The sequence below is a fragment of the Littorina saxatilis genome, linkage group LG9, assembly GCF_037325665.1.
Source record: "Littorina saxatilis isolate snail1 linkage group LG9, US_GU_Lsax_2.0, whole genome shotgun sequence".
NCBI lineage: Eukaryota > Metazoa > Mollusca > Gastropoda > Littorinimorpha > Littorinidae > Littorina > Littorina saxatilis.
Window position 1 is genome coordinate 48500002 of NC_090253.1, and position 15000 is coordinate 48515001.

The 15000-nt window shown below is 39.7% G+C and overlaps 1 long non-coding RNA gene across 1 annotated transcript; it reads right to left on the minus strand.

Moving 5' to 3' along the window:
• Positions 1-463: 463 nt before the first annotated feature.
• On the minus strand, positions 464-6219 carry LOC138976344 (uncharacterized). Its single transcript, XR_011458950.1, has 3 exons — positions 5887-6219; positions 4850-4976; positions 464-3506 (listed from the first exon to the last, which is right to left on the minus strand). It is a non-coding gene; the product is annotated as an uncharacterized lncRNA (long non-coding RNA).
• Between the last annotated feature and the right edge of the window lie 8781 nt (positions 6220-15000).

Below are 15000 nucleotides of genomic sequence, written 5' to 3' on the forward strand. Positions count from 1 at the left end.
TATTCGTTAATCTCCTTCTGAGTATGTGTTGTTGGAATAATATATATCTTTTAAACACTTATTCCAACAACACATACTCAGAACGAACAAACAAACTCAGGGATTTCACAAATTTCTTGCGAATTTCCTGATTTTAAGGGGCAGGAAATTCGCAAATTTACTGACACACATTTGAAGGAAAACAAGCGCTTTGTTGGTTGCTTGTGGACCATTTAATGATTTTGGTATCAAAGTGTATAGATGGCCTAACCTCATGTAAGAGCCCATGCAGATATAAAATAGTAAGCCAAACTTGGCGTTTGCAAGAAGAACGGTGCATTAAAACTGACAGCAGCAACAACAATTTAATTATCCACAATCACAGTGTCACTCAGCTTTTCACCTCATCCAAACCACCAGCCATCCTCTCACTAAAAACCAAAACAAACTCCCCAAAACACACACACACACACACACATTAAAACACAGAGAATCATGAGATTTGTTTGTTTGTTTATTCATCCTGTAGAATGTTTCTTTAGCCACTGAACCAACTATAATACCCGTCATAAAAAGTAGGCAGATCTGTTTGAGGGCAAATCTTTATGATGAGGCCGTTTATTAAAAAAACCAAATACAGGTTGACCCAAAAACAATGCAACCCACAACAAGTTAATAACCTACATTTGTGGACATAAACTTCAGCCTATGCATGACCCTTCTACAAAGTGACAATTTTGAAGATCAAATAGGCTGACTTTTGTGCAATTTTAAATTAAGTTCCCAATTTTGGGGATCGACTCAACGGTACGGGTTTTAAAATTGAGCGGTAGCCAAACTTGCCCGATCTAAGCGCTCAAGATTGTAACATTCGGGGCAATTCGAATCACAAAAGTATACCTTAATCAACATTCAGACCTGGGAATCCCTGTTTTGGACTTGGAGTATTCTCAAACAAACTTGGTGTATTTTTTTTTTAAATGAGCGTACTCCACATTTAAACATGCTTCACACGCGTCTGTCTATGAGTATATAACTGCTTTCTTCAGGTCACCGATGATCTAGGGGGTGTATACTCAGACATTCAGATAATATAAAAGCTAAAAGTCTGGAGGGTTTAAATTAAGTAAGTATTGATACCGTTCATGGTCAAACTTCGTTTTAGTGAATCGACCGCCGAATTTGGAATTTATTTTTTGAAATAGAGCACAAAAGTCAGACCATTTGACCAGTTACATTTGATCTACAAAATGTCCACTTTGTGGAAGGGTCATGCACTGGCTGCGGTTTATGTACCTTAAAAATAAAGTGATTCGGTCAACAGATGTAAAAGTTATTAGCATTGTTTTAGTGTTACATTTTTTTGGTTTATCCTGTATATGACTGAAAAAAGCCATTCATTCCCCAAACCTATTCAGAAAGCAGATTGGGTTTATATGACATAGTGTTTATACAGTGGAACACAGTCACCCTGCAAAATCAAATTCGCAAAATCAATGTTCCCGCGTTAAAATTGACAAAAAATCAGAACTGCCAAAACAAAACATCTTCTGCACGTCAATAGAAACAAGAGGCGAAGCCTTCAAGGCTCACGTAAGAAATAAACAAACAGTAACACAAACTCAATCACTCCGTCACACATACACACCCACACACACAGTAAGCTTAGGTGACACTGTGCAAGAAAGAGAGACACTAGATCTAGATCTGTCTGTCTGCATGTAGCCTACTTACAGGGACACGACTGCCAAATAGTCTCGGCCCGCTCAAAATAACAATGACCGAGACCACACACACCACGCGAGAGAGAAAGACTACAGGGAGGCATGCCGTCATGATGCATTAATTGACGTCAAACACTTTTGACCGTGACGTAATCTTATGCGAGCTTTATCCATAGTCTTGGATAACCACTCACACATAGACTCGGAAATGTTAAAGTTTCTACCACAGACATACACACGCACAAACACACACACACACGCACACACACACGCACAAACGCACAAACGCACAGACAGACAAAGTTACGATCGCATAGGCTACACTTCGTGAGCCAAAAACAATCAAATCTGCATCCAAATCAGTCAGTTTTGTTCACATATCTGGTCTAACACTGACATTAAGGCATGTTGATTTGTGTAGGTGTCATTCCTCTGAGAAGCTGTAAAAGGCAGTTTTAGTGGGTAATGAGACAAAAACCGGTACGTTTTCGTAACTCCTCAACGCATTGCCTTCAACGTTGCGGTGATTTGTGCTAACAGTAGTAACACATGTGGGAAAGTTCATACGGATTTTAAAGTCATTTGAGACATTAGTCTGCTGTTAATTGACATGCCAGAAAGAGTTCTTAAATTGATGGTAGGTCTTCGCTGACTCATTGAAAAACAATTAATTTGTTGTTATCTTCAAGAACAATAACAGATGCGCCACACAATTAAATTTCATGTACATATTTTATCAGACATTGGCGGTATGAGGATTTCTATGCGAACATTAATATTTTGCCTCATTCAGAGCGCTGAGCGCAAATGTAGGCCTACGCCTAGAAAAGCTCACGGCTGACACGCTTAACTGATCATGGCTCTTGAAAGAGCATTTTCCAAGAATGTGTGTGTGCGTACAAGTGCGCTGTGAACAGTCATAGTTGAAAATGTATGAAATAAAAGGTAAATTGAAGCTTTCATTTTTCTTAATGCATGCTAATTTTTTTTACAAATTCAGTTCATTGGACAGGGTACATTTTTATTTTTAAAATTCGTTCTGGCATGTCGCGCAACAGCAGAACTAATATCTCACATGACTTGAGATTCCGTGTGTACTTAACGACATGTGTTAGCCCAAATCACTGACAAGTTTTAAGACAATGCGTTGAGGAGTTACTGAAATGTACCATTTGTTGGTCTCATTTTTGTACTTAACGACGTGTGTTAGCACAAATCACTGACAGTTTTAAGACAATGCGTTGAGGAGTTCTGAAATGTACCATGTTTGGTCTCATTACCCGCTAAAACGACTTCAAAAACTGAGAGGATTGACAACTACATGCTCAGCATGCCATAGCGTTCATGTTAGACAAGATATATGTGAACAAAACGGACTGTTTTGGATAAAGATTTGATTGTTCTGTCTAATGACATGCAAAACATGTTTCGGTTTAGTTGTTCTGATTTGTGTTGTTGATTTTAACACGGGAAGCTTGATTTTGTGAATTTGATTTGTGGGAGGGGGGGGTGTCTGTGTTGCAGGTTTCACTGCATAGACACTACGTCATGAAAACCCAATTTTGTTTCTGAATAAAGTAGGGAAATTAATGGCCTTTTCAGTCATATACTTGGTTTTTCAATCAACAGCCTCATCAGTAAGATCTGCCCTCAAACGCATCTGCCTACTTTTTATGACGGGTAGTCTCAGCCGAATCAGATGGAAAAGCACAGAATTGTGATGGCACTCTGAATTTGATCATCGTCCCCAGCGAACCCAGGAACCAAGGTGCAAACAGCCTTCCCTTAATGTAGCGGTCCTTCCTGAAAAATAAAGAAAACATATAACTGAGCACCTTCAGTATTCACGGGGATGGGTTTTGGTTAGCGAGGGGAGGGTGTGTGTTGGGGGGAGAAGGTGTGTACGTGTTGAGCAGTGTGTGTGTGTGTGTGTGTGGGGGGGGGGGGGGGTGAGGAAGCACTTGCTCTTCACATGACCATTGGGATCGGGGATGGTGTGTGTGATATTGTAATCTAAACTATTAAAAAAATCTGTGCGTGTATGAACTTTGTGCTCGGCAGAAATGTTTCTCGATTTTAGTCAAAAACAAGTGTGCCCTCAACCCACACACTTTCGCTCTTCAGCATCAACACTATACAGTTTGAGTTTCATTGGGAAATGTGTCTCGATTTCAGTCCAAAACAGAACTTTCAGGATCCAAAGCACTCGCCTGTCAGCCTTTTTATTAAAATACATTCAACCCACCACATTTTCCAGTGATGAAGATTCTGGGGATGTGTGTTGATCCCATTGATTTTGGCCATTTCAGATCTGGCCAGTTGTACATGGGATAGGAACATAACTTCACCCAGACACATAAAATATTGACACCCTGACAGTCAGTGACTGCTTCATGTGCATAGTTGAATTTTGTTTATGAACGAATTTCTCAAAAGTCACTCGCAGAAGTAAAGAAGTAACATTTTTGTTAATCTGAGAGTGGTTTCCACAACAAAATCTAACTCTGAGCAGGAAGAAGCCAGGGTGTTGAATGTAGAAGTATCCGAGTGAACAGATTCATTCTTATTCCATGTAAAAGCCTGGCAAGATCTAGGATGGTGAGCCAAGGGAAGAATAACTGTATGTGCCTTTAAAATAATTCCAGTAAATTAGTAATGATTTCATTTTATCTTGCAATTTTGTTTTACTTTCCTGTGCTGCATTAGTTCATTCACACTGTGTAATTTACTTTAAGAATAGTGGCAAAGGATTTGAGAAGAGAAAGAGAACTAAAACCAAGCTTTATGTACCATTTTGTATAAATAGTTCAAATTGTACTATGCAAGGATACATACAGATGTAAGAATTTATTTTATACAAAGCCGTAATGTTTTTGTGTCAATAAACTTGCATCTCCTGCCACTACTCTCAGATTCAGATGTAACAAGTGTTGACATAGCTGAATGTATCTATCTAGATTGTAAGTGCATCTAATGTGAAACGCAGATCTCTTTACAACACAACGTACAACAGTCTGCCAAAAACATCTACACAGCTTCAAACTACTATCACCAGTGCCAATTTACATATCATAAATCAATTTTACAATAACAATTTAATAGGCACAAGCAGGTACTTGGTAGTGGTACAGAAATGTGTGACTTACTCTTCATGGTAGTCTGTAAAGCAGCATGTCCACTCAGTCTGAATCCTCTCCAGAATCCATATATATATCTGAATGCAAGAGCTGTATGAACACTTCATCACACATCATCTCTGGTTTCTTAGGAGGCCTGAAAAAACACACCATAAAATAATTAATTAACAATAAATAATAACTGTATTATAATTAAACCACTCGCTCATTGATTCTTTTATCCCCTCTTTCACAATCATAGTTTATACAGCAGCATTTACCTCTGACTCTGTTCATGCAGAGTAAATATCAAGTATTTAAACAGAAAAATAAGTCATTGTTGAATAACCCTTCTAAAAATACACAATGGACACACTTTCAGTGGCAGTGATTCAAGTGAAGTCAGTTTCTTTCTTCATTTGTATACACACAAAAATTGTTTTGGGCCAGTTAGTGTTACTCTTGGCTTTACACACTTACTATATCAAAGTATACATGCATTCAGCTTAGAAAACATACTTCTAATGTTGGGAGTGCAGTGTGAGCCAGGACATTTACAGCAAATAAGGATACACAACAGTTCATTCAGAGATAGATTTGCCATTCACTGCATTATATTGTTAGTTGAATGAGATAGATCTACAGCGATGCTTCAATGCATTAGATTAGCTTTGTTTTAGTGTCTACTGTTCATTGCTCCACCGTGGGAAATTCAGTCAACAGTGCACAGTTCCGAAGAAACCGATGCTGCTGTGCATAATCATTGATGCATTGACGATCGTTCATTGTCAATGTCACTGTCAGAAAAACAACAACTGTATCTTTCATCGTCACCACTACACAATGGCTCGTAGGCCTATTTTCCTATGACACTGAACACGGTTTCGGAGACACTCAGACAGTACTGCCTGGCCCATAGATCTAGATCTACCCTTGCTCTCACTTTCTAACAAATGTATTATTGCAATATAATCTGACACACACTCACACACCGATGCGCACAAACGAACACACACACCGTGGGACACACAAACTACACGCACACAACGGATGAATCTTGCTCTTACCTGTTGGATGATCCAAACCGATTAAAATCAGCGACAGGAAGATGTACAAGCCAAATTTGTACAGTCGCTGATGTAAAAAGTGGAAATTTAGTCAATGTTCATAGCAAATCTCCCGACTCAAGGTAGATCGTGTCCCAAATCAGCTGTGCCGGTCACTTCACGACTTGTATTTGAACCCCCTCCAAAGCGCAATCAATGTTTCAACTTCTTTGTCGACATCATTCTTTGGTTCATGCGTCGGACTGCCGAATATTTGATTTTTTTGTACAACAAAATCAAAGACTGTCATGGCGGCCGCCATTTGTATTTTTGCAATAGTTCGAAACTAAGGAATTTGGTCCTCCTCGGAGGAGGACCAAATTTAGGCAAGTTTAGTCACCAACTTAGGTCGGAACATTTGAAAATATCGTGCCATGCATTGCGCACTAGAGCGATAGTTTCGAACTTTGGATTTAGTTCCCAACTAGCTTGATAGTCTCCATTCATGCATTCCACTACTGAACATAGATGACAAAGATCCCAAAAAGAACAAACATGTTGCCGATGCAGACACAGAAATACGTCATGAAGAATGCGATGCTTCAAAAGATACAGACTGTGACGATGACTGTGACGTCATTCACATATACCGAGACGTCATTCATAGTTGTTCGGTCACTTCCGTCAAAAAGTAGATCTCTCCACAATGGCTGCTCCTGTGTTTAGGTTTGTCAAACTTGAGTACGCAAAACGTGTTTGTTCTCTCCTCTGTTGAAGCTGTGAGACATAAATGCTATTCCGACTTGGTCGTGTGCCAGAGTTTTCTTCCACACTCGATTAGCTGATGTCTAACTCAGCCTGACAGCTTCGTTAGACAATCAACGTAATCTCGTTTGGAAGAAAACGTCTGTCACACGACCAAATCTGAATAGCAGGTACTATCCACTCTTTGATATATAAACTTTTATTTGTATAAACCACATCAACATTGTTTCACAAACAGTGATCGCCAAAAACATATTCTCTCTAAAACAAAACATTGCTTTGTTATGAATCCATTGTACGAGAAATTTTATTAAAACGTGTGTTCGAATGAGCTCTTATTCTTCTTCGTTCATGGGCTGAAACTCCCACGTTCACTCATTTTTTTTTGCATGAGTGGGTTTTTACGTGTATGACCGTTTTTACCAATTCAGGCAGCATACGCCGATTTCGGGGGAAGCATGATAGGTTCGTGTTTCTATGACCCACCGAAGTCGGATATGAATTACAGGATCTTTTCCGTGCGCACTTGGTCTTGTGCCTGCGTGTACACACGAAGGGGGATAAGGCATTAGCAGGTCTGCACATAAGTTGACCTGGGAGATCAGAAAATCTCCACCCTTAACCCACCAGGCGGCCGCGACCGGTATTCGAACTCACGACCTTCCGATTAAGAGGCTGGAGTCTTAATCACCCGCAACTGCGCCTGTCGAATGCGTCCAATACCTTGGAACAATGTTAGCGGTGTTTTTGCTTGAACGTAATGTGTCTTCTTGTGGTGTGTCTTGGAGTGGAAGATGGTAGGTACTGGGTTGTGTCTCAGCGTAAGCTTAGCAAAGTCGCGTATTCCTGTCTGCACTTTATAGATCAAATAACCGAAGGGAAGTAAGCGCTCTATATGCATATATGCATGGAGTAAGGCCCAAAAAAAATAGGTCTGTTTACGGTAACATAGGCCCAAAAAAATAGGGTCGGTAGGTCGGGATTTTTTTTTTTTTTCCAAAAAAACATATTTTTACGTTATTTTGCACAATTTTTTTTTCTCCCCCAAATGCCCAAAAAAGTCTAGGGTCGCGCGAAAAAAATAGGGTCTATCGGGTTACCGTAAACAGAATTTTTTTTTTTTGCCTAAGCGGGAGTTGTAAGAAACCCATCTACTGGCACCTGAGAGAACAACAAGCATTGAAATGAACAAGCGACTTTCATCCTCAACTTTATAAAAAAAAAAAAAAAAAAAGATAACCACTATGCCCGCTCAATTCAAATAAGATCTATAATCATAAACTATGCAAAACAAATATATTCCATTCATAATCGTACGCCAAATAAAACATTCATTCCCGTGTCATTTCATTCAAACTGTGTGTGCCACTAAAGGTCCTTCACTTGGCTATCTGGTATAGGCCCCTACTTTTCGGTTTACAACAAAATCCTGTAACAGGTGTCACGTGACCGCCGCCGAAGTAAGGGTACACCCACAATCGACCTGACAAAAACGTCCGGTACCAACTACAAAATCGACACAAAATCAGAATGCGCGCAACTTGGCACGTTGACATACGAGGAGAAAGCCAAATCAATGGTCTATCCAGAACACGGAACAGGTTGTTTTGTTTTGCTACCTTGCGTATCTCTTTCGTGGCGTCATTACTGCTGACGCAGGTGGAGAGCGCATGAGCCGTAGAAAACGAGTTTTGTTGCGTCCAATTTGAGGGGTTCCATGACAAAAGCGCTGTATTTCAGCAATGACTGAATGGATTGCTCGGAACTATTAGGATCTCAAGTCTACAAACAAAACACACCATGGGTAATTGTGTTGATGATTACAGGCTTGTACTCAGATGTTCAGCAATCTTCCGAATTTCTTTTTTCTTTTAAACTTGTCACAGGTTTGTGAATTTACATCCAAAAAGTCCATGACTTCGCATGCTTACAGGCTAGTATTTGTTACCAGTACTGCCAAAGTTTCATTCCAGTACAAACACTGGCGGACATTATTTTGCTAGCCATGTAAACACAGGAGGGGACAAATGGACCATGCATGGACCTGTTTTCTATTGACAGCGGTGATCGCTGATGAGTGCCTCCCATAGCATGTTGCGGTCACAGTAGACTGAACATCGCTGTTCCACTGCAATCATCCAAAATAATGGGCGGTTCTGGTGAGGTTATGCCCCTTCTTTCTTTCGGCTGGTAACACACGGAACCTCGCGGCAAGATCACACGAGAAAGGAAAAACAAGTCGCGAAAGGCGAAATTACTACATTTTGTCAAGCTGTGGAACTCACAGAATGAAACTGAACGTAGTCCACCGCCAGTGCAAAAGGCAGTGAAAGTGACGAGCCTGTTTGGCGCGGTAGCGGTTGCGCTGTGCTTCATAGCACGCTTTACTGTACCTCTCTTCGTTTTAACTTTCTGAGCGTGTTTTTAATCCAAACATATCATATCTTTATGTTTTTGGAATCAGGAACCGACAAGAAATAAGATGGAATAGTTTTTAAAACGATTTCGGAAATTTAATTTTAATCATCATTTTTATATTGTTCATTCTCAGAGCTTGTTTTTAATCCAAATATAACATATTTATATTTTTTGGGAATCAGAAAATGATGAAGAATAAGATGAAGGTAAATTTGGATCGTTTTATAAAAAATGGGTTTTTTTTTTACAATTTTCAGATTTGTAATGACCAAAGTCATTAATTAATCTTTAAGCCACCAAACTGAAATGCAATACCAAAGTCCGGCCTTCGTCGAAGATTGCTTGGCCAAAAGTTCAATCAATTTGATTGAAAAATGAGGGTGTGACAGTGCCGCCTCAACTTTTACAAAAAGCCAGATATGACGCCATCAAAGACATTTATCGTAAAAAAGAAAAAATTTCCGGGGATATCATTCCCAGGAACTCTCATATCATGTAAAATGTCATAAAGATCGGACCAGTAGTTTAGTCTGAATCGCTCTACATACACACACACACACACAACTTGACTAAAGGTAAAAACGTGCATTGGCCCCAAATAGCATGTCGCTTTGGTAACAGTTCGTGTGTAGGTCGTGCATTTTATACGGTAAAAAGACAATGGTAACAGACGGAACCTCGCGGCAAGATCACAGGAGTTGTTTCGCGTTATCACCCCAGAAGCGCTAATTGGATCGTGCTTACAGCTCTAGCAAACGTAAACGAGTGATTGTGCGTAAAGGAAACCCCAGCAGAATGTGCAAAACATCACGTGTCCGTATGCACGCACAGTCATGAATGTTTAAGATGCAAGCTTTTAAACCTACGACAAGTTTTAAAACATGGTCCTGAAGATTGCATATCAACTCAACACATATCTGTACCGATGTTGTTGTTTTTTTTTTTTTTTTTTTTTTTTTAATTAAGCGTGTTTTTATTCATTTCTTGTATACATGTTATATACAGTAAAACATTAAGAACGTTAACAAGCAGACTGCTTATAGACACGTTCTAAAACTGATAATCAATACACATTCTGATAACAAGACATGGCGAACAAGTGATAACTTCAACCCTTTTCTTTCAAAATATTTCATAATATTTTATACAAATAAAGAGAGAGAGAGAGAGAGAGAGAGAGAGAGAGAGAGAGAGAGAGAGAGAGAGAGAGAGAGAGAGAGAGAGAGAGAGAGAGAGAGAGAATGCTTTGCTACATCTATTGCTGTCACTGTTAATATAATATCAGCCGAAGCGATCAGTTGACATAACGTAATCTTGTACAACAGAAAATATTTTCGTGTTCAAAGATATAGTTAAATCAGTATTTCTAAACAAAAGTGTTTTGCAATCCAGAGCGTGCGTTGGCAGACTATTGAATAAAATGGTTCTATGTTCTTTAAATTTTGGACAATGTAACAAAAAGTGTTCAGCGTCTTCCGGGCGTACTCCACACGTGCATTCTAAATTATCAGAGGGGTGTCGGTTAACAAGGTCTTGTTGCAAATCGCTCATATTTAATCTCAACCTGCTGTGAAATACCTGTGCCTTTAGGTTGCCTAAATAATAATACTGTCACCAACTGACTGCGTTTGTCGTATATTTCCTGGAAGATTATTCCACAAAGCTGTCGTTGAAGGAAAAAATGAAGATTTACATAACTCACTTCTGCATAATGGAACCTTACGTTACACAATTAATTAACACACACACCCACACACACACACATATATATATATATATACACACACACACACACACATACACACACACACAAAATAATAATAAAGTGATTGTAAAAACAATATTTCAAGTGGAAAAAAGTTCAAGAAAGTGGGTTTTTTTGTGCATAGTCTTCAACGGGGATTAAAATGATAACAACAACAACAACAACAACAAGAACAAGAACAACAACAACAACAACAACAACAACAACGAAAACCCAGAGGAATAGAAATGACTGATACTTTAGTAACGGGTCGGTCGACCATCTATATAAACATATTAACGTCCGTTATTTCCCTAATAGGGGAAGGTTGCCTAATATGGACCACTTTTTGTTTCATGCTGATAACTAGCTAGTTTTCTTGTGAATAAGTTTCATTTGTGTTTGGTAGTCCTTCTCAGTTAGGTTAACCGTTAAACCTAATTAGAGTGACATAGTTTGTTTCATACTGATAACTAGCTAGTTTTCTTGTTAATAAGTTTCATTTGTGTTTGGTAGTCCTCAGTTAGTTTTTTTTTTTTTTTTTTTTTTTTTTTTTTTGACCTCAGTTGCATGCAAGGTTGCTTCAACCCATCTTTTTTGCCTCTTTCGTCTTTTTTTTTTCTTTTTTTTTCTTTTCTTTTTTTTCTTTTTGGGCGGTGAGCATATCCTTCTTCATTGGTCTTTTTTTTTTTTTTTTTTTCCTTAATGAAATTTTAATTTTGTTTTCTTTTGCATTACAGGTTACATTTCCATTAAATTACTTTTTAATTCAACAGCAATCTAGCTAAGGACAATGGGGATACACCTTTCGTAGCGCAAGTTCTTGTTGAAATACAATTTCCAATGGAATATGCGATTTAGTTTTCTTAACTTTGCTAATGCACATTTTTGCTATCAATAAAACATGGTTAATTAACGCTGATTCCTGACATTTTTCGATTCCGAATAATACATCTGTAATAGACAATAAGAAAGCCCGACCTGTCAGACTGTTCAACATTTTTTCAATATAAGTCCAAAACCTTCTAATTCGGGGACACTCATAGAAAAAGTGTTCCATGACATCCAAAATATGTGGGCACTCGTTACAGTTTTTTGTTTGACTTACTTTCATTTTATGTAATAAAATATTGGTGGGATATAAATTGTGACAAATTTTCCATTGCAACACACGCAGGCGCACTTCTTTTGTCACCTGTCGTGGCAACAACCACGTCTGTTCGACAAAAACAAAATCTAGTTTTCTTTTCCAAAAATCGATTGCATGAGATTTTTCAATGCTATAATTCCGTTTTTTCTTTAAATATAACTTAATTAACTTGGGTTTGCTTTTAAACACATTCAATTCATCATCAAATCTGTACCGATGTTACCGGAAGTATGTCTCTTGTGTAGACATGACATCCTGAACGTTTCAAATCAGTCTATTCAGTCATTGCTGAAATACACGGCTTTTCGTCATGGTCAACTTTTGGGGTACCCTTACTTCGGCGGCTGTCTAGGGACACATATAACATAACTATGCGATTCGAACAGTGTGACATATAGCCAACTGGAGGGCCTGTAATGGCATAGAAAGTTTGACTGATATTACACGAGAATGAATGTTTTATCGGGGTACGAAGATGGGTGCAATATTGTGTTGGCATAGTTTATGTTAATCTACAGAACAGTTGTAGAGTTCTAAAATCGTATTTATTCCAGTTAAAACGTCATAATTTATGTAAGAACACAGATTCATAACATATAACACAATTTTGCGCGCGTGCGTGCGTGCGTGTGTGTGTGTGTGTGTGTGTGTGTGTGTGTGTGTGTGTGTGTGTGTGTGTGTGTGTGTGCTATTCAGTGAATATGTTTTATATTTCAGGATGTGCTTTGCTGCTCGCCACTTTGTTATTGGTGACAATGATCTATTCACCTGGCTCGTGCATGACGTTCAGGGGGCCCTTGCAAGAGCCTGAAGAGGTGAGCCGAGATCAAAAATCATGAGTGTCACTCATGCATACAGTCACGCACAAACAGAGCCTCCCCCCCATACACACACACAAACAAACAAACACTCACACACAGACAAACACACACACACACACACAAAACACACACAAAACACACATACACAACACACACACACACACACAACACACACACACACACACACACACACACACACACACACACACACACACACACACTACCTTTCTGCATCTCAGTCTCTGACTCTATGGAGAGAGAGACAGACCGACAGACAAACAGGGAGACGGATTCCAATACAAGTACAAAATAAACTACTGCACAGACACAACCTTACCCATATAATTCTGATATTTCCAGGAAGCAGCTTGGGCAAAAGCAGGACTCGTTGCCACCAAAAATAATATGAAAACGCTGGATGGGGTGTCAATAAAACCCAAAGTCAGAGCTGTTGATTGCAAACTGATTTGGACAGGTGATAAGAATGAAACTCAAAAAGCCATTGAAGTTCAAAAGAACATTAACCAGATCTTAAAGACTCTTTCTCAATTCCGAAACGCAACATGGGATTGTGGTCGCTACATTCAACATGGCGGCTTCAACCTGGCGTCTGTCAGCGAGGAGGAGTTGTCTTTCCCTGTGGCCTTCAGCTTGCTGGTGTATCGTGACCCGGATCAGGTTTGTGGAATGTCTGAGTTGTCTACCCTGGTGCGCAGTGGCCATGCTTGGACTATCATTCTCGTAGAGCATTTTAAGCCGTTTTACAGTAGCCATGTCTAGACTATCATTCTCGTAGAGCTTTTTAAGCCGTTTTACAGTAGCCATGTATAGATCATCATGCTCGTAGAGCTTTCTAGGACGTTTTACAGTAGCCATGTTTAGACTATCATACTCGTAGAGTTGTCTAAGCTAGTGACCAGTGACCATGCCTGGATCGACTATCATACTCGTAGAGCTTTCTAAGACGTTTTACAGTAGCCATGTTTAGACAATCATACTCGTAGAGCTTTCTAAGCTAGTGACCAGTGCCCATGCCTGGATCGACTGTCATACTCGTAGAGCTTTTTTTAAGACGTTTTACAGTAGCCATGTTTAGACTATCATACTCGTAGAGCTTTCTAAGCTAGTGATCAGTGGCTATCCCCAGACTATCATTCTCGTAAAGCTTTCTAATCCGTTTTACAGTAGCCATGTTTAGCCTATATCATACTCGTAGAGTTGTCTGAGCTAGTGTACATTGGTCATGTTTGGACAGACCATCGTAGAGATGTCTAAGCTGGTGTAATCTATCCCTCTCGTGGGGATGACTAATCTGGCGTACAGTGGCCTTTATTACACTACCACACTCGCAGAGTTATCTCAGCTGATTTACAGTTACCGTGTTTACGCTTAACTCACGTGAGGTTGTCTTTGCTATTTTACAGTGGCCCGCGAGTTTACACCACACACCTCATAGAGTTTGCTAAGCTGGTTACAGTGGGCGTTTTTATACACCACACATATCATAGCGTTTTCTAAGCTGGTTACAATGGGCGTGTTTACACCACACACCTCATAAAGTTGTCTAAGCTAGTTGTTGTGGGCGTGTTCACGCCACACATTTCATAGCGTTTTCTTAGCTGGCTACATTGGGCGTGTTTACACCACACACCTCATAGCATTTTCTAAGCTGGTTACAGTGGGCGTGTTAGCACCACACACCTCATAGAGTGTTCTAAGCTGGTTACATTGGACGTGTTTACACCAGACACCTCATAGCGTTTTCTAAGCTGGTTACAGTGGGCGGGTTTACACCACACACCTCATAGAGTTGTCTTAGCCATGGTTACAGTAGGCGCGTTTACACCACACACCTCATAGAGTTTTCTAAGCTGGTTACAGTGGGCGGGTTTACACCACACACCTCATAGAGTTGTCTTAGCCATGGTTACAGTAAGCGCGTTTACACCTCACACCTCATAGAGTTTTCTAAGCTGGTTACAGTGGGCGTGTTTACACCACACACCTCAGAGTTTTATAAGCTGGTTACATTGGGCGTGTTTACACCACACACCTCATAGCGTTTTCTAAGCTGGTTACAGTGGGCGGGTTTACACCACACACCTCATAGAGTTGTCTTAGCCATGGTTACAGTAGGCGCGTTTACACCACACACCTCATAGAGTTTTCTAAGCTGGTTACAGTGGGCGGGTTTACACCACACACCTCATAGAGTTGTCTTAGCCATGGTTACAGTA